The sequence below is a fragment of the Mustela erminea genome, chromosome 6, assembly GCF_009829155.1.
Source record: "Mustela erminea isolate mMusErm1 chromosome 6, mMusErm1.Pri, whole genome shotgun sequence".
NCBI lineage: Eukaryota > Metazoa > Chordata > Mammalia > Carnivora > Mustelidae > Mustela > Mustela erminea.
In genome coordinates, this window is record NC_045619.1 from 105,264,474 (window position 1) to 105,290,660 (window position 26,187).

The 26,187-nt window shown below is 38.0% G+C and overlaps 1 protein-coding gene across 5 annotated transcripts in view; it reads right to left on the bottom strand.

Moving 5' to 3' along the window:
- The window catches only part of TULP3 (TUB like protein 3), a 68,727-nt gene that overhangs the window by 34,896 nt on the left and 7,644 nt on the right, over positions 1–26,187 (bottom strand). The window contains exon 2 of one of the 5 annotated variants that reach the window (XM_032349118.1): positions 19,414–19,545. The exons of the other annotated variants lie outside the window; for them this stretch is intronic. The gene's annotated coding sequence lies outside the window, so the exon portion shown is untranslated. The remainder of the gene's footprint in view (positions 1–19,413; positions 19,546–26,187) is intronic. 5 annotated transcript variants of the gene reach the window in all.

The window sequence follows — 26,187 nt, forward strand, 5'->3', positions numbered from 1 at the left end:
ACAGACAAGACTTAATACCACCAGGAGACAGATTTGTTTGATGGAAGAAAACAACGACGACAAAAATAGAATCAAATTACTGTCTCCAAATCCTTTTGAACTTTTCAAAAACTCTCTCAGAAGCTAGTTCTATTTTTTGAAAAATTTCTAATTTAAGATTTTATTTTGTGACTCAGCATTTTTGGAAAGAGTAAAGCATGAAACAAGGCAGAAATGTGTCTCAATTATTATTATTTGTAATAACTATGATTTGTATTACAAATTTTTACTGGGAGCTTCCTGTCAGAAAAACTATAAACACTAGCTCCTTTTTAAGAAGACAGATTCCATGGCTACAAAAGGAAGCATGGCTTTTTCTGCATTTGAGGTAAAAAATACCAAAGCATCTATCCGTGGCTTAATGGTTTACCACTCCCTTCACATATTTTTAGAAGGTGCATTTTCATAATGCGTAGCAACTTAGATACATACTATCTCCAAGGCTCCTCCTGCCTACTAACCTGTAAACAGATTTAATAACCCCTTAGACAAAAATATAGATGACATTCTGGTTCTCTGACAGTTCCCCTCTATTAATTTCCTTATAAACTATATGCTTAAAAAAAAAAAAAAGCTGGGTATTCAAAATAAATCATCTCCTTTTCCCAGTTCAAAAGACAGACAAACAGGGGTGCCTGGGTGGCTCAATCAGTTTAGACTCTTGAGCTCAGCTTCGTCTTTTTTTTTTTTAAGATTTTATTTATTCATTTGAGAGAGAGCATGAATGGGGGGAGGAGGGAGAGGGACAAGCAGACTCCTCGCTGAGCCAGGAGCCCGATGTGGGCCTCAATCCCAGGACCTGAAGATGATGACCTGAGCCAAAGGCAGACACTTAACCATCTGAGCCACCCAGGCACCCCTCAGCTCAGGTCTTGATCTCAGGGTCATGAGTTTGAGCCCTATATTGGGCTCTGCTCTGGGTGTGTAACCTACTTAAAAAAAATAAAAGGGAAAAATAAACAAATAAAAATGACAGATATGATATAACCATGTCTTGACTCTGTGGGCTCCTAACCTTTCTCCTAGATATGTTCCTGTTTTTCTTAGTGTTTTTAATCCTCATTCATATATTTTAAAATCCTAGCTTTATGAATATAGTGCTAGAATATTATTAGTATTCAGTGGACATTCATTAGTATTAGAATTTGAAAAAATTCTACATAAAACAACTAAGATGGGGAGCCTGGGTGACTCAGTTGCTTGAACGTCTGACTCTTGGTTTGGGCTCAGGTCAAGATCTCATGGGTCATGAGAACCTGGTAGCCTGCATCAGGGCTCTGCACTCAGTGGGGAATCTTCCTGCAGATTCTCTTTACCCCTCCCTTTGCCCCCCACCTGTACTCTCTTCCTAAAATAAATATAAAATAAAATAACCTTTTTCTTTTTAAAGAAAATGACCAGGACAAAAAATTATGAATATACATATGTATAGGAAAAAATATGAATATACAGGAATGGGTAAGGTAGAATAAAAATGCACTTATATACTAGTATTTTCAACAGTTACTGCTATGAATTTTGTTTTTCCTCTACCTCACTCTGCTCTCAATACTACATCACAATTGCAAAATCCCCTGGCATGGAAAAGAAATCATCCTATCCCACCACCTTAGCCCATACACACACACACACACACAATGTTAAAAACCTCAATTATGGTAAATTCTGACACACAACTGAAGTCCTCAAACATTTCTCTTGAGGCCTCTAATAGTGAGGAAACCAGGTGTATCTTCAATGCCTATCTAGACACCACTTAATTCCTTTCATCAAGCCTGGGCAAGCTGAACAGACAATTTAAATAAACAGGTTTTGTTCTGACCTGAACAAGAGAGGCACTAAAAAGATGCTACATCATTGTAACAGGTAGATACCTACTATACATCAAAGCTACACTTTCTTTGAGCTCTTCCTTTCAATTATAATTTAGCAGAAATGATATATTTTATATATTTATATTAATCTAAACTAGAATTTCTAGTCTAACCTGGAAAATGATCTTACTAAATTTCCATTTCCTCCTTTAGTACTCTCTCCTTTCTTTCAAACAAAGTTGTTGAATAGCCAGCCTAAGCAAGCCTGGTTAGTAAATCAACACAAAACAGAAAGAATCCCTACAGAGTAAAAGAAATGGAATTACTATGTTTCCTCCCATTTTTCTCATGGAAAATTTCCCACTTACTTGACACAAACAGGGAACGTCCTAAACATACATGCTAGAAAAACAGACCCAACATTCAAGTGTGGCACATAATTATGCCCAAAGAATATCATTCTCTTGAACTACTAGTCTCCATTATGTTTAGGAGCATCATATATATAATATCATGTAGCATAATATATATTTAACATATATATAATGCAAGGCTCACCACAGTAAGGATAGTCACCATATCCGTCACCATAAAACATTATTACAATATTACTGGCTATATTCCCTTTGCTATACTTTTTATCATCATGCCTTATTTTATAACAGGATTTTGTATCTGTGAATGTTCTTCACCTATTCACCCTATTATTTCTTTAATTGAAAGGATTTTTGAGATAATACATGTGTTAAGAAGACGGTGCCAAACCCTTTTTGTATGATTTTTTTCTCTTGCTAGTGTTTTTCTTCATTGATTATAAAAACAATGCATACTCATTTTGTATATTTTGAAAAAATTTATAAAGAAAATGAAAGTCTCTTCATAATCCTACCATCTTGAGATACAATCCCTGCTAACAAGGAAACAAACATCTTTTTGTACCATTTTAACTTAAGATTATATCATAAGCATCTTTTATGTTTTAGGTTTTTGAAATATAATATTAAGCTGCTATATAATAGTCCATCACACGGACATTTCATAAATTTTTTTCTTCATTTTTTTATTGTGGTAAAAACAGGTACCATAAAATGTTACATTTTAACCATTTTTAAGTTCAGTGGTATTAAGTACATTTACATTGTTGTTTGCATACAAATTTTTATAGCAGCAATATTCACAAGAGCCCAAAAGTGGAAACATCTCAAGTGTCCATCAACTAATGAACAGGTAAACAAAATCTGGTTTATCTATACAATGGGGTATTATTCAGCCATAAAAAGGAGTAGCTACTGAAACATGGGAGAACCTGGAAAACATTATGCTACATGACAGAAGCCAATCAACAAAAGACCACACATATTGTATGATTCCATTTATTTTTCAAGATTTTATTTATTTGACAGAGAGAGAGAGAGAGAGAGAGAGAGAATGAGCAAGGGGAGGGGCAGGCAGAGGGAGGGAAATGGGTTCTGGGTCATGACCCGAGCTGAAGGCAGACGCTTAGCCAGCTGAGCCTACCAGGTGCCCCTATATGATTTGGTTTTTTGAAATGTCCAGAACAGGCAAATTTATAAAGGCAGAATGTAGATTAGTGATTGCTTACAGTCTTGGGGGGATGAAAGTTGGGGGATTATAGCTAAAGGGCATGGAATGTCTTTTTAAAGTGATGAAAATGTCTAAAGTTAACTGTGGTAATGGCTGCACACTTTAGTGAATATATTAATAACCAGTGAGGTGTATCTTTTATTTTTTTTTAAGATTTTATTTATTTGACAGAGATCACAAGTAGGCAGAGCGGCAGGCAGAGAGAAAAAGGAGGAAGCAGGCTCCCTGCCAAGGAGAGAGCCGGATGCGGGGCTCGATCCAGGACTCTGAGATCATGACCTGAGTCAAAGGCAGAGGCTTTAACCCACTGAGCCACCCAGGCGCCCAAGTGTGTCTATTTTAAAGGGATGTATCGTATGTTATATGAATTACATTTAATAAAGCTGTTATTATACAGCTTTATATATATAAAAGTTATATATACAAAATTTTTTGTATATAAAAAAGTCCATGAGTCTAAACTAATTCTAAATAAATAAATGGTATAACAAAAATCTTCATTACAGAATAATGCCAACTAATAAATATAGAATGAATAATAGAAGTAGACTATCATGACTTTATAACTACCATATTAATAATTGACTCTTGCAAGAAACATTGATGGATTCTATTACCACTGAGTGAAGCAGGGTAGTCAACACAATCTCAAGTATCTTCCCCACAGATTATATTAATTACAAAGAGGAAAAGGTAACATTACAATGAGGAAATCTGGCAGGTATCACCTTAACCAAATGAAGGGATACAGCAACTATGAGGGGACACACTGACACACTGACGCACCTGATGTGATGTACTGAAAAGAATACATACAATATAATATATGCAACATTCCTGCCAACAATGTTTGTTCTAAATCTATTCAAGAGGAAACAAACTAAGTGGAGGGAAATTCTGCAAGACAACTCTCACGATTCTTCAAAAGCATCCTTACTAAGAGAGACAATAAAAACAGCTCTAGGTTAGAGTGGAGGAGATTTAAGAGATTTCTGGCAAGAAAATATAATACAGAATCTTTGAATTACAGATCAAAACATACAGTGAAGACTACTGTGGGTGCACTGGGGATATCTGACTATGAATGGCACATCAGACCAGGATTATCAGTATATTCACGTGAAGTGTCCCACATGTGATAATAGTATTGTGGTCTTGTAGGAGAGCGAATAAGGTAGAAATAATGAGGGAACAGGAACTGGGTAGTATGGATAGGGGAGCCACAAGTCTCTGAGTATCCATGAGTCTATAATGATACAGATAAATAAAATGAATGAATGAACCAAGAAGAAGGTACAGCTCTTCCTTACAGAAAAAAAAAAAAAAATCCAATTAAAAAAGATAAAAGGAATGATGGAAATAGAAAGTCACCAAAGTCAAACACCACAGTAATAATTACTACAGGCAAGAATCATCAATGGCTGCTAAAATTAGTGGGTGAAAATACGATGAGAAACAGGATATCTGCATAGTCTCAAAGTATCTGCCCATAAGATAATTACTGATTCCAATGGGAAACATTAGAAACTTCACAGTGGAGAAACCTGGAAGACAAGACCTTACCTAAGGGATTAAGATTAACATCACCAGTAAGAAGACAGAACAACACAATGTTCCTCCTGATATGATGTAGCAAGAAAGGCACAGAATCATGTTGGCAGTTCTTGCCAAAAATATACAACCTCAATTTAATCAAGAGCAAAGAGCAGAGGAAGCCAATCTGAGAAACCCGCCAACAAAATAAATGGCCAGTGCTCTTCAAAAGGGTGAAGATCAAAAGGGAGGAAGGGGAGTGGGAGTTACAGATTCCAGTTAGGGGATGAGTAAGTCAAAGTGATGAAAGGTCCAGCATAGGGAATGGAGTCAATGGTACTGAAACAGCCTTGTATGGCGACAGACGGGAGCTACACTGGTGGTGAGCAGAGCACAGAGTTGTTGAATCACTATATTGTACGCCTGAAACTAACGGAAGACTATGTGTCAACTCTACTTTGATTTTTTAAAAAAGCCTCAGGTTCAGGAAAGAGAAAGAAAGACTGAGACACAACGCAGGTTGAAGAAGGTTGGAGAATACTAAAGAGATGTGACAATTAAGTAGACTACAGGATTCTGGATTTGGATACCAAACTATAAAGAGACATTAGTGAGAAAACTAGCAAAACCCCAAAAAGACCGGTGGATTAGTTAATGGTACTGAATCAGTATTAATGTCCTGGTTTTGGTAACTTACTATGATTATGTAAGATATTAACATCAGGGGAAACTTGGTCAAGGAATTCTCTTACATTTTTACAACTTCTTTGTACATCTAATTTAAAAGATTGTTTAAAGTGAGATACTAAAAAATAACATTAGTAAGCAGTGACTGTAGGTGAAGGGCATAGGTTATCAATATACTTTTCTTTCTAGATTTTAGCATATTAAACTTTCTTCAAAATAAGAAATTAGAGGGAAAAAAACAAGGAATCAGACATTTTGTGTAATGTGCATTTCACAGCACACTTAAAAATCCACATGCCCTTTAATCTAGTGCCTAATTTGCACACACAATATGTGTGGAATTTCTAAGGAGATGATATGGAACAATAATGAAATTTGCCCAAGACAAATGCCTAAGACACTTAGAGCTTACTTTAAAACATTATTCACTGAATTGCTAGTCTAGAGCTATACACAACAAACCATGTTGCCAAATAGTTTGAAGCATTTGGTTTTGAAGATTTTATTTATTTATCTGACAGAGAGAGAGAGAGAGAGAGAGAGAGAGCACGCACAGGCAGGGGGAACAGCAGGCAGAGGGAGAAGAAGCAGGCTCCCTGCTGAGCAAGAAGCCCAATGCAGGGCTCCATCCCAGGACTCTGGGATCATGACCTGAGTGGAAGGCAGATGCTTAACCGACTAAGCCCTGCAGGGTGCCCCAAGTTTGAAGCATTTAATAACGTATTGATGACCTACTAGAGTCTATGATTACTCTACATTTTTAACATTCTTGTCAATTTCTCTCAGCATGCCAAAAAAAAAAAAAAAAAAAAAAAGGAATAAATTTTTCTAACACAAAAATCCATTGCTGCTATCCAGTCAGGGGAGGCTTCTTGCTGCCTCCTACATGGGGCCAGATAATAAGGATGCTGTAATCAGCACTTAGCTGCAATTTGGCCAGTGATACAGGAAGCGAAACAGCCTCCTTCTGTGGAGGGAGTAAACACCATCCCTGCCAGGAATGCAGCCTGCTAAGACTTGCATAACTGAAGGCTGTGAGCAGCTCATGGCTTTTCTCATAGTAACTTGAGTGAGCACTTCCTTTACTGATTATATTATGGCTTCATAACATCAAAAATGATACTTTTTAGTTTCAGGAATTAGTTAAGAAGAGAGAAAGAAAGGCTTCTCCTATTTTATTTAAATAAATGCAATAAATGCCAATGTGGATTGATAAAGGGGACAACTTGGAAGGCAATTCATTTATTTTAGTTTGAGAAATTCCTAACCGTAAATCTTTAGTCATTAGCTGCCTGTATGAAGTTACAATAAAAACAATTTATGAAACTCTGGTCCAACTCAATCAGAAATACATGTATTATGTGTGATAATGAATTATTAAAAAGGTGATATTACAGTAAAGATGGAGGGGAAAAGGTTGAGTAACTGAAGACAAGTAATTACATAAAGCAATGTCATTTTTTAATTCTTACATCTAGTCATTATTCATACTTAATCAAAGATTTGACTTAAGTATTTGATAAATACCGAGGAATAGAATTACTGGATCATATAGAAGCTCTATTTTAATTTTTTAATTTTTATTTATTTGTTTGAGAGCAAGAGAGAATAAGTTGGGGGAGGGGTAGAGGGAGAGGGAAAAGCAGACTCCCCTCTGAGCAGCAAGCCTGACATGGGGCTCGATCCCAGGGACCCTGGGATCATGACCTGAGCCAAAGGCAGACGCTTAATGACTGAGCCACCTAGGCTCTATTTTTCCCACTCCCACTTCTGCGAGAAAAACTGTAGGTTTGGTTTTGTCTTTTACTTAAATATACATACTAAAAATCAATAAAATCAACAAACTGGACTTCATAAAAATAAACGCTTTAGTGAGACTACATCAAAGTAAAAAGTTTCCACACAGCAAAGGAAAAAATAAACAGAATAAAACAGAATAAATAGAACATTCCTCCCTATTGAATGGGAGGAGAAATTTGCAATCATATAGCTGATAAGGGGTTGAAATCCAAAATATAAAAAGAACTTGTATGCAAACCACCCCCCTAAGAATCTGATTTGAAAACAGGCAGAAGATCTGAATAGACATTTTTCCAAAGACAGACAGATGGCCAACAGGTACATGAAAAAGTGCTCAATATCACTGATCATGAGAAAAATGCAATCCACCACCACAGTGAGATACTGCCTCACACTTGTCGGAACAGTTAGTATCAAAAAGACAAAAGGGGCGTCTGGGTGGCTCAGCTGGTTAAGCGTCTGCCTTCAGCTCATATTAAAACCACAATGAAATGTCAATACATAACCACCGGAAAGGCTAGAAATTAAAGACTGACCAGCAGTGTTGGTGAGGATGTAGAGCAACTTGAACTCACGTGGCTGATCAACCAGCAGGTGCGTGCAAAATGTGCAACCTCTTTCAGCTACTTTTGAAAAACTGTCAAACATATACCCACTATTTGATCCAAGCACTCCACTCCAAAATTCACCTGAGACATGAAAGCATATGTACACACACACACAAAAAAAAAAAAAAAGGAAAGAAAAGAAAAAATGTATCTATGGATGTTCAAAGCAGCTTTATTTTTAAATATTTTAAGCAGTTTTATTTTTATTAGCCAAAATGTGAAAGTGACCCAAATGTCCATCATTGGATGAACAGATAAATTTTATGAGAAATACTATCTGGCCCTAAACAGGAGAAAACGGATACACATGACAAAAATGGATGAATACCAACACCATTCTGCTAAGGACAAGAAAGAGAACACACTGTAGGATGACACTTACGTAAAATTCTAGAAGACACAAACTGATCAACAGTGACAAAAAGCAGGGGGTATCTGACAGTGAGAAGGAAGGACGGATTATAAAGTGGCAAAAGGAAAATCTGGGGGATCATTATCTTGACTGTAATGATGGTATCACAGGGGTATACGTATGTCAAAACTCATCAACATGTACCATTTAAAATTTTATTTGTTTATTTGACAGACAGAGATCACAAGTAGGCAGAGAGGCAGGCAGGGGTGGGATGGGGGTAGGGGGCGGAGCAGGCTCCCTGCCGAGCAGAGAAACTGATGTGGGGCTTGATCCCAGGACCCTGGGATCATGACCTGAGCCAAAGACAGAGACTTTAACCCACTGAGCGACCCAGGCGCCCCATACATGTACACTTTAAATGTGCGGTTTGATGTATGTCAATTACACCTCAATAAAAGTGTTTTTTAAATCCACCTACAAAGGGAGTTAAACAATAATTCAGTCCAGTTCCGACTACAGCATGAGTGTCAACATAATGTTACACTAACGCAAACTATATATATTAAGCTTTTACAAACTATAATGATGAAAAGTCTCCAACATATTCAATGTTAAATCTAACTGCAATGTGTTCCCACACACATTCTTCAGGCCTTTTATAAATATTTGGAAGTAAAGACCTAAGATCAGGCTTGCCTCAAAAATATGCACAATAAACAAGCATGCAAGTTGGACGGGCCCCTGCGGGCCCAGTTGGAAGAGCGTGTGACTCTTGATCTTTGGGTCGTGAGTTCAAGCCCCATATTGGGTTGTAGAGATTACTTAAATAAATAAACTTTAAAATTTTTTTTAAAAAGCATGTAAGTTGGAGAATAAAACATATCATATGAATTAGATTTTAGCTACTCTGTTACTCCTCTCTCAAGAGGGCCCAAGGGCCACACAGAGGCCTTTTCTCATTCTCCTCTCCAACCATACTCATAAAAATACACGTGCTTCCTCTCCCTTCCTATCACAGAAGACGTTCCTCCCCATAAAGTAAACTCTGATACTGGAGAACTGATTCTGGCCCATTTCCCTAGAATTACAACGAATACTGCTCCTCCCTCTCCAGCTTCTCCATCTCTAGTAGCTTCTTTCCTCGGCTCACAATTACTCTTTAAAAAGCTGCCTTCCCAGACCTTATCTATCTCTACTTCCATCATCATCAAATAACTTCAGGATAACCAACACTTCCTCTCACTATTCCAACTATAATTCACTTCTCAACTCATTGCAGTCTGGCTCTATTCCCTCATTCCCCTGAAACTTTTCCTCCCATTGCCAAAAATAATAGCTTGTTTTCACCTTTCATTCCTGCTTGACTTGCTTGAAGTATTTAACAAAAATAACCACCAGTTCCTTACTGAAATTTTCTCCTCTCTTGTTTTCTTGAAATCCCCATTGTTCTACTCTTACCTAACTGTTCCTTTCATTAAATTCAGTCAGCAACTCTTAAGCGTGCCCTACATACCAGGCACTGAGGTAGGCACTAAGGATACAGGAATGAACAAGGAATTAGCCCCAGCCATCACGATACTTATACCCCTTTACTTTCCGACCTCTTCTGTTGACCATTATTCCATTTAGGATTACATGCTGATCTACAGGCCATACCCTATGTCAACTATCTATCACCATGACTGAGAACCCCAAATCTTTATCTTTGGCAGGCACACTAAATTTAGCCCTAATATCTAGTTGACCCCAAACAAAGCATGCATGGGGCCAACTCCAACCGATCCTGGTAAGACTAAGAACCAAACTGAGATCTCAGGGCTGCCTTCCAGCCCAGTCTGCAGTTCAAATAAGTAATCTACACCAACTGAAAAAAATGAACAGTCTTCATGGAAAAATAACAGAATCTAGAGTCTTTACAATGTGCTGTGCATAATGTTCAGAACACAATAAAAAATTATTCTGGGGTGCCTGGGTGGCTCAGTCGGTTAGGCACCTGCCTTTGGCTCAGATCATGATCCTGGGGTCATGGGATCAAGCCCCACATTAAGCTCCCTGCTCAGTCGGAAGCCTGCTTCTCCCTCTCCCACTGCTTGTTCTCTCTCTCTCTCTCTCTCTGTCAAATACACAAATAAAATCTTTTAAAAATATACTTTTAGGGACGCCTGGGTGGCTCAGTTGGTTAAGCAGCTGCCTTCGGCTCAGGTCATGATCCCAGCGTCCTGGGATCGAGTCCCACATCGGGCTCCTTGCTCGGCAGGGAGTCTGCTTCTCCCTCTGCCTCTGCCTGCCATTCTGTCTGCCTGTGTTCACGCTCTCTCTCACTCTGACAAATAAATTTAAAAAAAAATATATATATATATATACTTTTAAAATGATTCTAAAGAAATTTGTTTTTTCCAAAGAAAAAGGAAAAACATCATATATCAGTAAAAATTATCCAAACTGAAGAACAGGGAGGAAAACTATTTTTTAAAACATGAAGAGAGAGGAACCATTTTCTGGATAAAAAAAAGTTTTAAGTATATCCCTGCCTTAGTAAGATGGTCTAGTCCATGCTTCCCTTCTTGACTTAGGAATCTTGTGGTGAGCATTACTTATTACACTGAGCTCTCACTTTGGCTGTGTTCCACAGCCTATAAAAGTGCTATAGAATAATGCTCTTTAAATAAAACATATATATTGATTAAATAAATAAATATCTTGGTACAGGTTCACAGTAAATTTGTGATAAATGAAACATCTCTTTTAAAATGTCACTGTAGGGGCACCTGGGTGGCTCAGTGGGTTAAGCCTCTGTCTTCAGCTCAGGTCATGGTCCCAGGGTCCTGGGATCGAGCCCCACATGGGGCTCTCTGCTCAGCGGGGAGCCTGCTTCTCCCTCTCTCTCTGCCTGTCTCTCTGCCTACTTGTGATCTCTCTCTATGGCAAATAAATAAATAAAAAATCTTTAAAAAAATAAATAAATAAAATAAAATGTCACTGTAAAAAGAATCCTCTCTATGGGAATAAATGACCTAACATTGAATGAACAGCCCCTGAAATCTAAAAAACAAAACCTAAAACAGAACCACACACCTTTTCTATGCAAAAGTCCTCAATTTCTCCATAATAATTTCCTCTGTTCTACTTCAACAGTGCTCTGAACATTTTTAAATATACTTATCCTGAATATCCTGGTAGTATATTTATGTCAGTTTCCTATCCCCCATTAGAGCAGTCATTCAAAAACTGGCAAAGAGTAAGAACTTGTGATTCAATGATTCAATGTGATTTAGCACACAAACACAAACATAATACAAACACACATAATACATACATAATACAAATGTATTTATAGGTGATCTCTTAAAGTATTTTAAAAAAAACTTTATAGTGGGTGCCTGGGTGGCTCAATGGGTTAAGCCTCTGCCTTCGGTTCAAGTCATGATCTCCGGGTGCTGGGATCAAGCCCCGCATCAGGCTCTCTGCTCAGTGGGGACCCTGCTTCCCCCTCTCTCTCTGCCTGCCTGTCTGCCTACTTGTGATCTCTCTCTCTGTGTCAAATAAATAAAATCTTAAAAAGAAAACTTTACAGAAAAAGTCCCAATGTACTATAAACTCTCACATCACAATCAATTTCTAATTCTTATCAGTACCTTCATCTACTTTTTTCTTTTCCTCAAACTGAGTTTGTCTGTACTAATTTTTTAAATCATCATACAGTAAAATTGACTTTTTTAAGTGCATTATAAATTCAACACATGCACAGATTTGCCAGTGATCACTCTGAAAACTCATTTTGGGTTTTTTTTCAATTATTTTTTCTATGTATATGTCCACTTTTATTGACAAAATTCATATACACATCATATCTTTATGGTTAAAGTGTCCTACCCCACTGGTAAGATGGATTTGTTCCCTCTGCTGAATGCAGAACTTCTTTGTGTCACTACAGAACAGCAATGAATTCTTCAAAGTGGAATTTTCAAGTCAAAAGTTATAAACTATACTATTTTGAGTCCTTACCTATAATTCTTCTAAATTGTTTTTCCCCAAAATAGAACTTTATAAACTTACATTGTTACCAGCAAGTTAAAAACCTATTTCTCTATGCTCTGGCCAATTTGGGATGTTATCTCTGTTAGGTTAATGATATATTAAAGTAATTTAAGGGGCGCCTGGGCGGCACAGTCGGTTAAGTGCCGACTCTTCACTTCCGCTCAGGTTCTGATCTCACCATCCCGATCTCAAGCGAGATCTAGCCCGGGTTGTACTCCGCGCTGGGTATGGAGTCTGCTAGAATTCACTCTCCTTCTCCCTCTGCCCCTCTTGCTTGTGCTCACTCCCTTTCTCTCTCTTTCCAAAATAAAATAAGTAAATCTTTTTTTAAAAAGTAACTTAAAGTTGTTTACTTGCATGTTTTTAATTACTAATGGAAATGAATCTTTTACCACATAACGAACGACTATTCCATCTGATATACATAATTGATCCACAACTGGGAAACATCTGTAATTCAAATAAAAGTCATACAAGCTAAGTTGTACAAGAAAGATACAAAAGAAGTTCAATTGACTACCCTCTACTGTCTACATAATCAAAGTTCACAGAATCTAAAGCATGAGGATCCTCACTCAGATTTTTAAAGTGTATTTTTTTCTATTAGGAAAGTAACTTACTCCCAGCATAGGATAATTAAAAAATAAATTAAACTACATAATAATAATGCATTATTTTTTCCAAGTCATATAGCGTCAACTTTTTCTTTTTTTTTTTAAAGATTTTATTTATTTATTTGACAGAAAGAGATCACAAGTAGGCAGAGAGGCAGGCAAAGAGAAAGGAGGAAGCAGGCTCCCCGCTGAGCAGAGAGCCCGACGTGGGGCTCGATCCCAGGACCCTGAGATCATGACCTGAGCCGAAGGCAGAGGCTTTAACCCACTGAGCCACCCAGGTGCCCCTTCCTTTGTTTTTATAAGCACAATTTTTAGTGGCTGCATAATATTTTATCTATACCAATTTATTCCCCTATTGTTGGATATTTATGCTGTTGCATATTCATTTTTTTTAATTTCATAGTATTTTATTTAGGGGTTCCATTTTCACTCCTCAGTAGATTTTATGAATTTTTCAGATGCTTCTTCACTCATTAATTCATCCAGTTCTGAAGGATTACTAAGTTTATCTTGATCAGCCAACCATGTTCATAACATGATTTGTTGGCAAGTCCTGGATTTTCTGGAAGGCTTTATCAATTTCAGTTATTTCTCCTGATAAAGAACAGAGCTCACTAGCAGCTTTCATACTTTTCAAAGCACCAAACTCACATTATTTGCTCAATTCTGTCCCAACTTTAGACAGACTACAGTAAACTATATCACAACATCTCCCAAAGGTTCCTGTGTAAAATTTCTGATGTCCATAGTTCCAAAACCATTTTCTCTTGTTATCCATTCATGTCTGTGTATGAATTTATGCACGTGGAGCAGAGAGGGCATAGGCAGCTCGCCGATGGTCAGACCGGGCCTGCCGTCCACCCCGCCCTCCAAGGCCAGAGCCGGCAGGGTGCACCAGGGCACCGTGGCTGTACACCACAGCTCTCACGCTCTGCACCCCTCATAGTTGTTGCTAATTTAATAACAATAAGATTTATATCCAGAAGAAATTAGCACGTATACCTACAAAAAGTTGTACAAGAATGTTCTTAAAGCTAAAAACTCGAATCACATGTCTACGAACAGAAGAACAAAAAAACAAACTGTGGTATATTCATTCAGTGGATTATTATTCAGCAATAAAAAGAACTGGTAACAAACACAACGATATGGTTAAATCTCAAAAACATTATGCTGATTGAAAACAGCCTTACAGGGGCACCTGGGTGGCTCAGTGGGTTAAGCCACTGCCTTCGGCTCCGGTCATGATCTCAGAGTCCTGGGATGGAGCCCCGCATCAGGCTCTCTGCTCAGCAGGAAGCCTGCTTCCTCCTCTCTCTCTGCCTGCCTCTCTGCCTGCTTGTCATCTCTCTCTGTCAAATAAATGAATAAAATCTTTAAAAAAAAAAAAAAAAGCCACCTCTGGGTGGCTTGGTCGGTTAAGCATCAGGCTTTGGCTCAGGTCATGATCCCAGGGTCCTGAGATTGAACAGGGAGCCTGCCTCTCCCTTTCCTCCCTGCTTGTACTGGCTCTTGCTATCTCTGTCTCTCTCTGTCTCTCTCTCTCTCTCTCAAGTAAATAAAATCTTAAAAAGAAAAGAAAAGAAAACAGCCTTGCATGAAACAGTATATACTGTATGGTTTCACTTGTATTAGTTCAAGAACCACCAAAAGCATTTCTGATGATAGAAATTTAAAAAATGGTTACCATTGTGGGGCGGAGGGTAGAGGAAAGATAAAATTGGAAAGAGGCACAAGGAAACTTTCTGGGTGATAGAAATGTTCTATAGCTGTGTCATAGGGATATATACATATATAAAATAGTCATCACACTGTACATTTACTGTACAGAGGTAATACCTCAATAATAATTAAACTTAAATAAAGCTTGTGTCTGCATTTCAAGGCTTCTTCTTGAGACAGAGTCCCAGCAATAGGATTACTAAGGGTAGATCTAAATCCTTTTTGGAAGAAGACTGGGCGAAAGGTATGACTAGTTTTATTGCCAAACTAACTTCCCAAACAAACTACATCAACTCATACTTCCACCAGCAGTATGACCAGCGCTGATCATACATAAAGTGGAAATTCTCTCTCTTGGTAGTCAACATTTAGATAAACCTGCTCAAGGGTATAAAAAACAATTTAATGTCCAAAGTCTCTCCTCAATAATCTAAATCCTTTGCTTGTTTGATATACTGGAGTCATATTCTGAATAAATTATCATAATTTAGTTATCCCTTGATCATATGTATTCTAACACCACAGATATTTTACCTTTGTCTTTTAAAATAGCTTTAAATTTATTTATCTTGTTCTTTTTTAAGTCTACTGCAAGTTTCCTTACAAGTCTCCTTAAAAGTAAAAAAAAACACCAAAAACCGTAATATTAATATGAACCCAACCAATAATATTAATATGAATGCAAAGCCTAACAACAACAGAAATACAATAATAATAAACACATGTCATTGAGATAAAAGGAAAGAAAAAGGTTCTATTTGCTAGGGAGAGTGCTTAGGCCTTTATACATAAAAATCTACTTACTGTTCCTTTGAACCATATAAGGTTGCTATTTTTAAAAATATTTTATTTATTTATTTGACAGACAGAGATCACAAGTAGGCAGAGAGGCAGGCAGAGAGAGAGGGGGAAGCAGGCTCCCTGCTGAGCAGAGAGCCCGATGTGGGGCTCAATCCCAGGACCCTGAGATCATGACCTGAGCTGAAGGCAGAGGCTTAACCCACTGAGCCACACAGGTGCCCCAGGTTGCTATTATTTTAGTTATTTTATAGATGAAAAAGGGTGGCTCCAGGAGTTTAGGTAATTTACTAAACCAAGCTTAAGTTCACATAAATTAAAAAAACAAAGCCACATTTTTATATGTAAGACACCAAAGTCCCTGTTCTTTCCCTCTGTCACCCTGCTTCTCAAAAACAGGCACACATCAACAAAATAAAGAAACAAAAACAAAAACATTTGATGTAGAAAAAGCACTGGACAAAATTCAAGATCCTTTCAAGATAAAAGCCCTCAACAGACTAGAAATAGAAGGAAACTACCTCCACATAATAAAAGTCATATATGAAAAGCCTACAGCAAACATAATACACAATGGTGACAGACTGAAAGTATTTCCTCTACAATCAGGAACAAGACCAAGATTTTTCTTTGGGAAAACATCCTAAATGCCAACCAACCAATTCATACCAACATTTGGAACATCAGTACAGCTATAAATTGGGGAACTATTTGTATCCTTATAAAGACATCTTTATAAGGGGAGGTGAGAATATTAGAAAAAGCAAGGTAAAAATTTCCTATTCCATGATATATATGTGAGAATCTTGCTGGGAAGCTTATGTGAGTGTCACCACTTGGTGACATTCAACCTCACTGACCAAAAAGTACAAAGCATGTGCAGCTCTGCCAACTAGGAAATTACTGTAGAAAAGCAGAGACCAGGGGCAACTGGTCAGTCAGCTAAGCATCTATCTGCCTTGAACTCAGGTCATAATGCCAGGGATGAAGCCCCACATTGGCCTCCCTGCTAAGCCAGGAGCATGCTTCTCCCTCTCCCTCTCCCCCTGCTTGTTCTCTCTCTCTCTCTCAAATAAATAAATAAATAAATAAAATCTTTTAAAAATAAAAGAAAAGCTGAGGCCAGGGAAGGTGAAAAACAATGTCAACTGAGAGAAAGTATTTACCAAACATAAATCTGATAAAGGAATCCTATCAAAAATATACAAAGAACTCTTAAAACTCAACCATAATAAAACAAGCCAATTAAAAAATGGGCAAATGATCTAAACAAACTCCTCACCAACGAAGATATACAGATGGCAAATAAGCACATGAAAAGATGATCTACATCATATGCCATTACAGAATGGCAAATTAAAAAAAGAAAAAAAATGAGTTACCACTGCATACCTATTAGATGGCTAAAATCCCAAACACTGACAACACCACATGCTGGCAAAGATGTGGAGCAATAAGAAATCTCATTTATTGCTGGAGGAAATGCAAAAAATGGCACATCAACTATGGAAGAAAGTTTGGCAGTTTCTTACAAAAGTAAACCTACTCTCATCATACGACCCGGGAGTTGTGCTCCTCAGTATTTACCCAAAGAGCTGAAAACTTTTGTCCACACAGAAACTTGCACATGAATATTTTCATTGTGGTTACAGCGGCTTTATTCTTAATTGCCAAAAGCCGGAAGCAACCAAGATGTCCTTCAATAGGTGAATGGATACATAAACTGTGGTACGTCCATACCATGAAACATTATTCGGTGATGAAGGAAAAGAGCTATACACACACACACACACACACACACACACACACACAAGACATGGAGGAACCTTAAAGGTATACTGAGAAGTGAAAGAAACCAATCTAAGAAAAGCTGTATATACTGTATATACTGTATGATTCCAGACATACGACATTCTGGAAAAGGCAACACTATAGAGATAGTAAAAACAGACCTAGAGGGTCTGATGCTAAGTTAAGTAAGTCAGTTCAAGAAAAACAAATACCATATGATTTCATTCATATGTGGAAATTAAGACTCAAAACAAATGAACTACAAAAAAGGAAACGAAAAAGCAAACTCTTAAATACAGTGAACCAACCGGTGGTTGCCATCTGGGAGGTGGATGGGGGGGTCGAGTGAAATAGATAAAGGGGATTAAGTATATTTATCTTGATGAGCACAGAGAAATGTACGAAATTGTTGAAGCATTATATCGTATACCCGAAACTAACAAAACACTGTATGTTAATTATACTTGGATTAAAAAAAATAAACAACAACAAAAAATCTATGGAGAAACAAGTAAGTAGAGCACAGGAGATTTTTATGGCAATGACACATGTTGTGCATAATACTGTAGTGGTAAATACATGCCACTATATATTTGTCAAAACCCACAGAATATATGTACAAAGAGTGATCCTAATGTAAAGTACAGACTTTAGTTAATAATAACATATAAATACTGGCTCAACAATTATAACAAATGTACCACACTAATGCAAAATGTTAGTAATAGGGGACAAGGTGGGGAGGGGTGGATGAGGGACAATATGGGAACTCTCTGTACTTACATTTATTTTTCTATAAACCTAAAACTGCTCTAAAAAATAAAATCTATTTATTTAAAAAACACAGTATCAATACTGTGTTTTTAAGCTTTTGCCTTGCCCCAAATAATCCCCTATCTCTGAGAAGATGGAAAGTCTGAACCATATCTATACATCTTACTTATTTTGGATGGCCCTGTTTCCATGGCCATAAACTAAGCGACTGCTGTAGACACTGATATAAGAAGAAGTAATCAAACTCTCCTGGGATTTCTAATTGGCTCTGAGAGATCTGAAATCTGAGTTCAGGAAGTTGAAGTAAAGTAATTCAACTTTTTTTTTTTACAGTTGGGGAAACTGAGGCACAGCTAAGTTATATGGTCACACAATCAGTGAATGGTAGAGCTAGGATCCAAACCCAGGAAATCTAGTTGCAAAGTTTATACTCTCAATCACTATATGAAGGATATTGTGCTTTATATTTTACTTGGGACCAAGAATACTAAGACACCTAAAGCTGATACTGACACAAATCGATAGGTTAGTTACAATGGCCAACTCTAATTCAAACTTTCTTTTAGAAAGGACAAAGAGTTGGGATCTAAGAAAAAAATATGAATGCATATAAGCACTCCACAAACAGGTAACTTTATGTAGGAGAAAAAGACACTGACTTTCACCCTCTTAGCATACCCTTCAACTATACCACCAACCAGTGCCAAGTAATGTTTCGTATTCCATATTTTTAAAGACCTTTCAAAATACAACTGCCTTTAAAAATGTTTCCTCTAGAATGCCTGTGAAAAGCCTTAATTTCCGATATGCCTTTCAAGGGAATGCACCTGAAATTTTAATACATTTACTCCCAATTACTGAGTCATAATATTTTGTCATATTGTGCAATTCTTCACTTCCTCATTTCCCACTGCCAAGAAATTTTGGCATGTGTACGTGTGAGATTTGTCACAAAGCGTCTGTCATAAAGAAATCAGAATAACTTCATTTAACTACATATAAGCTATTTCATTATTTTATATGCACATGATAAATATTTATAAATGTGATTATAGGTGTGAATTGATAATGCTGAAAAGATGCAGATGAATCAGAGACCAGAAAAGTCAATGAAAAGGGAAAAGGGAAGCATTCCCTCCCCACATGTTTCTACCCCCAAGTCCCCACTTTACTCACATCCCTGGAGTTGTTCAGCAAAGATTTACTACAATAAATATCAGAACTTTACTAACCTCAATGAAGAGATTCCTTCCCCCCCCCCCCCCCCCCGCAAATACAGGGTGTGGTCTTTGTTTCTTGAGACTTCCTTCTGTTTTTTTCTGATCAGTTCTTTCAAAGAACATCATTCTGAATTTCACCCCTTCCTATGGATGTCAGATGACAAAATATCAAAAAGAAAGGGCGTTGCAAGACCACAATGTATTTACAAGAATCCTAAAATTGAATTTAAAAACCAGTGAATCGCAGAGTTGAGCAAAATGCTGGGCAAGTCGTGGTTCTGCAAGCGCCTGGCGCAGCAGAACCCCAACCTGCACAACGCAGAGTTGAGCAAAAACCAGTGAAATGCAGTAAGTGAAGCAGACTGTACGGTTCATGACTCCTGCGACTTCAGGCACTGACACGGACACATAACACAATCCCTCCCTACAGAGCAGAGGGAATAATCACTCCTGTTTCCTGCTGCCTCAATTCTATTTTCTTTTTAAACAACACACCCTTCCTTGTGAATTGTTTAGTTATGTAAAGATTAAAAAAGCCACTATGTGGACAGATAAAGTAAATAGAAAGGATAAGAACAGTTTACTTGTAAAACATACAAATTGCCGTCTTAACTATGGTAAAACCAATGATTAATCAATAGCCATGCCATTCCAAGTCCAGGAGATAAAATCTATCCTCTCCTCCCTAGCGTCTTTTTGACTATCAATACCCTTAAACCAAGAGCTCTAACTTTAGGCCTTCCACAAACATACCCTGGGCAAACAATCCTACTTTTCTACATTTTCCTTCCCTAACAAAAGGGATCCTAATAATGATCTCATAAAATATCTAAGAATGAAAGTAAAGTCAATCAACCTTACAGAGGAATAATTTCAAGGACAGGCTCTGGATCCAGGTTCCCTGGCTTTTTAATAACCTGGATCCTTTACTTTCTCTCTCAGACAAGGTATTTAACCTCTGCCCACCACGCACAGCATAAATAATTTCATATGACTATATAACATTTGAACAAATTAAGAAGATGATTAGAAAAACGTCAGGTACATAGTAAGCATGCATTCAAATCTGTATTGTTTTCTGAATCTCTACCTTTTCTATGTGTTATGTAAGAGAGATACAGTTACTGCTCAAGTAGCTTATATTTAATTAATGATACATTAATAAATGTTAAATCTCTGTGTCAAAATAAAATGGTTTACTACTTATAAAATAATAATAGGCACCCGCTATATTCAAGCAGCTACAAATAAGATGTGCGGCCTTTCATAGCATCATTCATCAAAGACGAGGCAGTGATTTCTACAGTGAAACTTCTGTAAGGAATTATCAGAAATAGTATCGATGAAGTAAGAAAAAAAAAGTAACAAACACAAGTTCCACTCTCTCCACTCTAACCTTCCAATAGCTCCCACGGTTTCATTACATCTTTATTCTCAACAAATAAGTTCAGTTGTGTATAATCATCACATATTTGCTCTAACATTAGTTTTTGAAATGTTAAAAATACACTGGTATGAAATATAAAATTTCTGACCACTAATGAAAGCAACTTACATTCTTAGAGAAACTCTTTAAGCAATTTTTAAACTTACGATTTCCCAACTTTAGCCAACTGTCCAGTATGAGTATGAACTTATTTTGTTTTTTGAGAAAGGGTGAGAGAGAATCTTTTTTTTTTTAAGATTTTTATTTATTTATTTGACAGAGATCACAAGTCGGCAGAGAGGCAGACAGAGGGGTGAGGGGAAAGCAGGCTCCCCACCAAGCAGAGAGCCCAATGTGGGGCTCGATCCCAGGACCCTGGGACCATGACCTTAGCCGAAGGAAGAGGCTTTAACCCACTGAGCCACTCAGGTGCCCCATGGTGAGAGAGAATCTTAAGAAGGCTTCACAGTCAGTGGGGAACCCAACTCAGGCTGCCATAGAGCCTGACATAGAGGACGGGGTTCAATCTCATAACCCTGAAAGCATGACCTGAAATCAATAGTCGTCTCTTGACTGAGCCACCCAGGCGCCCCATATGATTATAAACTTTACATGACTCTGTAGCACTGTTTATAATACCAAGATAGCACACTCTAATGTTCATCAAGAGGGACTGATACCATATCCACACATTGGAATACCCTGCAGCTGTTTAAAAAAAAAATCACTAACACATGAATATAGAAATATAGAGATACTGATTTGGAATAATTTCCAAGATGTTTTACCAATTGAAAAAGGCAAGGTGCAGGAACTGGGAAGTATTTACTACCATTTATGAAAGGAAAAAATATATACGTATCTTTCATCTACAATGCAGAGTATCTTTGGGAGGATATCAGTGTTGCCTTCAGGGAGAAAAACTAAATAGGTAGGGGAACCAGAAGCAATATTATTTTTCATTACGGACTGTTTCAATCCTTTTGAATTTTGTACCTGTGAAGGGCTGGTCACCTGAAAGATCAAACCATGATAAGATGCCTGGAATTTTCAGCCCTGTGCCCCATTCTCTTGAAAAGGGAGGCTGATGGGGTGCCTGGGTGGCTGAGTCATTAAGCATCTGCCTTCGGTTCAGGTCGTGATCCCAGGATTCTGGGATCGAGCCCCGCATGGAGCCCTGCATGGGGTTCCCTGCTCGGCGGGAAGCCTGCTTCTCCCTCTCCCACTCCCAGGACCTGCTTGTGTTCCCTCTCTCACTGTTTCTCTCTCTGTCAAATAAATAAATCTTTAAAAAAAAAAAGAAAGAAAGAAAAAAGGGAGGCTGAAAATGACTGATAACGCCTATCTGATGAAGCCTCCATTAAATCCCACAAATAGAGCTCAGAGAGCTTCCAGGTTGACGGACACACCCCTACTAGGAGGGTGACACACCCCAACTCCATGTGGACAGAAGTTCCTGTGCTTGGGACCCTCCCAGGCCTGCCCTATGTATCTCTTTATCTGGCTGTTCTCCCACATCCTTTATCATATCCCTTAATAAGCTGGTAAACGCTAAGTGTTCCCTTGAGTTCTGTGAGTTGCTCTTGAACCCAAGAAGGGGATCTGTGAACCTACTGTCTACAGCCAGTTGGTCAGAAGCACAGGTGATAACCAGGCTTGTAAATGATGTCTGAAGAATGGGGGTAGCAGGGGAGAGGCAGTCTTGTGGGACCTCTCCCTTAACCTGTGGGATCCCATACTAGTGTGGTATCAGAATTGAGTTGAATTGTGGGACACCCAGCTGGTGTCACAGAGAATTGCTTGTTGTGAGGACAAAACCCTACACATTTGGGGACCGGAAATGTCAGAAATGAAGTGTTCTGTGCAAGAAGTTAAGGAGACACACAAGAAACACACAGCAGGAAAGAAACACAGTAGGAGAGGACTGGGTTTTCCCCTATTTAGAAAGGAAAAGCTGAGTTTTTTTCAGAACAGTACCATGTAAAGACCTAAAATACACATATTAAAAGTCAACTTCTTAGCCCATTAAAACTAAAGATGGGGGGCGCCTGGGTGGCTCAGTGGGTTAGGTCTCTGCTCAGGTCATGATCTCAGGTCTTCGGCTCAGGTCATGATCTCAGGGTCCTGGGATCAAGCCCCACACTGGGCTCCCTGCTCAGCGGGGAGCCTGCTTCCCCCTCTCTCTGTCTGCCTCTCTGCGTACTTGTGATCTCTGTCTGTCAAATAAATAAATAAAATCTTTTTAAAAAATTTAAAAACTGTAACTAAGAATAAAACAAGTTGAAACTATAAATGGTTGAAATCAATATAGGAGCCATGTATTAATCAACCCAATGTCTGTTATAAGTACACTTATCTGATCTCCACTAACTGCTACATGTGCTCACTCAAAATATGCTTGAAGGCTTAGTATATGTGCTGCCGACGCAAGCATGTGAAGGCTCTTAAATGGCTGCATTTTAAAATGAGGGGAGGGGTGCCTGGGTGGCTCAGTGGGTTAAAGCCTCTGCCTTCAGCTCAGGTCATGATCTCAGGGTCTTGGGATCAAGCCCCACATTGGGCTCTCTGCTCAGCAGGGAGGCTGCTTCCCCCTCTCTCTGTCTCTGCCTGCCTCTCTGACTACTTGTGATGTCTGTCTGTCAAATAAATAAATAACATCTTTAAAAAAAATAAAATAAGGGGGGAAAACTGTCAATTTTATTTTTCTTATTTTTTAGAATTTTTAAAAGGTTTTACTTATTTGAGAGAGAAAGAAGAGAGAGTGGATGAGCACAAGCAAGGGGGAGAGGCAGAAGGAGAGGGAGAAGCAGATTCCTCACCAAGCAGGGAGCCCGGACGCAGGACTCCATCCCAGTACCCTGAGAACATGATCTGAGACAAAGGCAGACACTCAACTGAGCCACCCAGGCATCCCTTTTATTTTTAAGTAATCTCTACACCCAATGTGGGGCTCTAACTCACAACCCCAAGATCAAGAGTCGCATGCTCTACCAACTTGACCCAGCCAGGTGGCCCTAAATTTTTTTTTTTTTAAAGTAATCTGGATGCCTAATGTAGGTCTTGAATTCACAACCCTGAGAATGTCTGATGATTGTTTTTCAACTAGAAATCAAAACTGACGCCATTATCCCGGTTAGTAACATGAACCCCGGGAATACCCACAGGAGCAACTTCTATTAAGGGACCATGTGCATACATCTGGTTCAAGAGCAAGCCTGTGGGTAATGAAGCTAAATGTATCCACATCGGTGTCTTTTATAGGGCATTTCTGCCATAGCTGTGGTGTCAGGAGATGTACTCTAGGCTTCTCTGGGGCTTCTCTTGCTTTCACTACAGCAGAGCAGTTGCCAAAACAGTGCCTCTGCTAAGCCAAGTGACATGCATCGTCATTTCTTTTATGACTCTTGAGACAAACGTCTAACACTCAAAAGAAAAGCCAAATTACAAAAGAAGCTTAACAAACATCAGTACTTTCTAACATTACTCACCACTGCTCCTGGCACGTGATGCCTAGAACAGGGAAGATGTGAAACAAATGTCTGAAAAACAAATGAACTTTAAAGTTGGGTGAAAAAAAAAAGTCCTTTGACTTATGCCTTAAAGAAATATTTTAATTCATCATCCCTTACTTTTGGACTTTCCAAAGTAGGTAAAAATTAGATAGTACTTGTCCCCATTTTATAGCTGTACGGCTATGGAAAATAATGAAGACACCGATAAAACATCACTGCCTAACTATGAGAAATAATTTGAACAGAAGTTACTATAAACCTAAAATCATTTTTTAAAGAAAAAACTTTATTTTTAGTTTAAAACTGTGGATGTACCTTTCATGGATTTAATAAAATAGTATCCACCCTATTGGCATACACATTACAAAAGATGATGGAGACTTCTCCTCTGCTCTTTGGTTTTCTCCATTATTTTCTGTGTCAGCTATGAGCTTACACGGGACAGCATTTCACACTATACCATAGTATCATTTATATCACATAACCGACCTTCAGTTCTGTTGGCCAAGATTAGTCAATCTGAGATCATTACTCCATATCGGAAAAGCTGGAAGCAGTGATTTTTAAATAGATTCTTAAGTTTGAACTTACACTGATAATTCTCTTACCAAACCACATTTGAGAGACAAACAATGATTAATAATCTTAGCACCTCCAAGGTGACACATCTTCCCATCACACATTCAGTTATACCTTGCTAACTACAACTCTTATGTCTGTCAATCAAAATTTCTTTTATTATATACTTCTGGAACAGTTTTTGTGGCAATTCCCTATCGCAACTGCCAGTAAACATTTTGGACTCCACAAACAATATGCTTTGTTTCATCTGTAAAGAACATAATAGTACCTCCTTAATCTTGGCTACCTTTGTTCCTACTTTAATGTGTAGATTTTTAGTTGTTGAATTTTGCATTAGTTGGCTTTATATTCTTTGTCTCAAAGACCAGCTTAAAGGGACCCTGATCCAAACTGCAGGCAGCTCCTCGATTTTACCCTCATCTTTATCACCTGTAAATATTTACTGAGTGCCTACTATGTAATCAATCTGTACACATAAGGGACTAAGCAACAAGAAAGAATAGTAACTGCTCCACTTTAAAATGAGCATTCAGGGGTGCCTGGGTGGTTTAGTCGGTTAAGCCTCTGCCTTTGGCTCAGGTCACGATTCCAGGGTCCTGGGATCGAGCCCCGCATCAGACTGTCTGCTCAGTGGGGAGCCTGCTTGCTCTCCTCTCTCTCTCTCTCTCTCTCTGCCTGCCTCTCTGCCTACTTGTCATCTCTGTCAAATAAATAAATAAAATCTTTTAAAATAAAAAAAATAAGCATTCATAGTTTGTTGAAGAAAAAGTTCATAACCTTTTTGGAGGGAAATTTAGCAGCCTCTACTAAAATTAAACTCTGCATCCCCTAACATACAAAGTTTACAAAAGACTAGGCCAAATACATCATGTAACATGGATGCTATTTTTTCATTGTTTTTAATAGAACCCCCCTAAGATAATATTAATGTTGGTCAACAGGTGAGCAATTAATAAGATACATTTATGAAAATAATACTTTGTGGTTATTCAAAAGAATAAGGTAGATCTAGAGGTACTAAGTTGGAAAGTAGTCTATTACACTTCAGTTTTAAAAATAGGTTCAAAATAGTTTTATCAACAAATGGTTCCGGATATCCACATGCAAAAAGGATGAATTTGGACCCCTACCTCACAGCATACACAAAATGAATCAAAGACCTAAATATAAGGCTTAAAAACCTTAGAAAAACACATCTGACCAAATTTTATAAACCTGGATTAGGCAATGATTGCGTAGGTGCAACACCAAAAACAAAAGAGATAA